Raw genomic sequence first — 2330 nt, 5'->3', positions numbered from 1 at the left:
ACGACATCTGAACTTGAGGCTTCACCAGTTGCTTCCTAATTCACATGACCTGCATTTGTGGTGTTGACTAATGTAATCAGTGTTGGTTCTTCCTTTTTAGTGGTGCACAGCCTTTATAACCATTTTGGTTGCCCTCTTCCCAAGTTAGGCTCAAGGTGAGGATCTTTTCTTGGGGTGGTATCTTCTTTCGACTGACTGTAGTTGGTTAGAATTGTCTTGTGCTATCCAGCTATGTAATCGGTTTGATCGAAGATATCATCCTAAGAAATCCTTGCCTCTGGCATAATTTCTGGACCGCTGTGGCTACAATATTGCTTTTGCACTATAAAGCTGGCCGTAACATTTTGTTCCTTACTTTGGGTTCTTCTGCTGTAAGGGAATATTGGGTGAAGTTCTCCCTCCTTCATCAGGGGAATTGCACATCTTAAGTGGACTTCTTCAAAATGCTTCTTGCAGTGCTGAACCTTCTTGAGTGACTTGCACAACTGCCAGTTTTCACCTACCCGTGTCTGATCTGGAAGTGTCGTTTTGCTGCTGGGTGCTATTGCAGAGCAAGACTTTTGTTTTGGACTTGTTTGGACCTGGCTTCTCCATCTTTCCCTAGACCATAAGCAGATCAGATCTGGGGCTCTGCATTTCTATGAATGTAGGGAATTTTGGTGCTTGTGGCTCCCACTTGACCTCGTGGACTTGATTTGGAGGGAAAAGTTAGCTACTGCCATAAAATTGGCTTGGAACAAGGGAGCTTTTTTCAGTAGGTGTGCTTGCAGTCTACTTGCATAAACTTAATATTTTGTATTTAAATTACTTGCTCTACTGCTACCTACCCTGATATAGTTTTCTGGTCGATTTATAGCCAAATATCTAGTTCCTCTCTTACCATTACCCACATGGCCTGCACAAGTTTAATGAATTGGAGTTTTTGGAAACTTGGACATGAGATGATTTAATATCAACCTAGTAAAATAAGAACAAGGGGATCAGATTAACCCATGCTGTGCTAATACTGGGGAGAGGGAAAGCGCTTCTAGCAAACTGTCAAGTTGTTTTACAAGGGAGTTTTTGATTTATGATATGTAATAATTCAAGAATGAAAATCTGGACTTCTGAGCAGTCTAGGACTATTGCTTAGTAGATTAAATTTTAAAACACCTAAATACTTTAAAGTCCAAGAAGGTTGTGATCTAGCTTGGGGGAACTTGCCTAAAGTGGTGACCCTTCTCCAGTAATTGCTTTTGAGTAATTAGCTTATTTTTATTGCCCACAATTCCATGGATCTGATTATGACCTCTGCTCTTCCCCAGCAAATACCAGTGGCTCTTTGATTTCCATGCTACTCGTCACCCAAAGTTGTTCTCGAGTCCATGCAAAAATCTAGACCCTTGGTTCAGAGATATGATGCCTTTTATTAGACCAACTAAGAAATCACAAAAAAAATCTTTCTGCAAGCTTTCGGACTTGCATGCCCTTCAGCTGGGTTAGGAAAAATTTTAAAGGTGGTAAAAAGTCCCCTTAGGTAGGAAGTAAACTTCAGTTTTGCACAGAGGGAGTTGAGGATGGAAGTCTGTCCCTCTGGTCCAGATGAAGGGTGTGTGACCCTGAAAGCTTGCAGCACAAGACAATTTTTTTTTGTGACTTCTTTTTTTTTTTTTTTTTTTTTTTTTTTAGTTGATCTAATAAAAGGTGTAATCTGAGTCAAGAGCTCTAGATTTTTTTGCATTTCTTTGTCTCGAACCAACACAGCTACAAAATACATTTCCCCAATTTTCCATTTTCTTCTCTTCACTAGTCTCTCCTTAAATAAAAGCTTAAAGTCTGGCTTGGATCATGAAGTATGCTCATTTTAAAGATCCCCAGACTTCTCTTTTCAGCAACGTCACTAGATTTATTGCCTCTGATACCTGTGTGGCTGGAAACAGACAAATCACTAGTGAGCATTACTTTGGGTCAGTGCTGAAAATGTCACCTGCCATATAGCTGATACCAGTTCTTCTGAGGTTCTTATGACTTGCATTGATGTTCAGCCTATACATGTATTAAACAGATAATTGGTACTTGGTTCAAAGAACTAAGCTCGTCTCTTCTTGGGTAGTGTGATCTGATCAGAATTCAGACTGGAGATATAGTTGCACTGTAATTTCCCTTGTAGCTGTTGGTGAAACTTTGCTTTCACTGGCAGTTTTTACTATAGTTTAAGGCTGTATTATACAGACCATTTCTGGGAATTCATCAAGCCCCTGATTTTCTAGTTGAGAGCACATCTCAAAATAAAGACTAGTGTCTGTTTTAGACTCCAAGTGACACAACTGTTTTTTTTTTTTTTTTTTTTT

General features: G+C 39.5%; 1 protein-coding gene across 4 annotated transcripts in view; it reads left to right on the top strand.

Moving 5' to 3' along the window:
* The window catches only part of EXOC6B (exocyst complex component 6B), a 415476-nt gene that overhangs the window by 32334 nt on the left and 380812 nt on the right, over window positions 1-2330 (top strand). The gene's annotated exons all lie outside the window — the stretch shown is intronic.

The sequence above is a fragment of the Crocodylus porosus genome, unplaced genomic scaffold (assembly GCF_001723895.1).
Source record: "Crocodylus porosus isolate Cpor-Errol unplaced genomic scaffold, CroPor_comp1, whole genome shotgun sequence".
In the NCBI taxonomy this organism is placed as follows: Eukaryota; Metazoa; Chordata; order Crocodylia; family Crocodylidae; genus Crocodylus; species Crocodylus porosus.
This window is presented reverse-complemented; position numbering and strand designations above follow the sequence as displayed.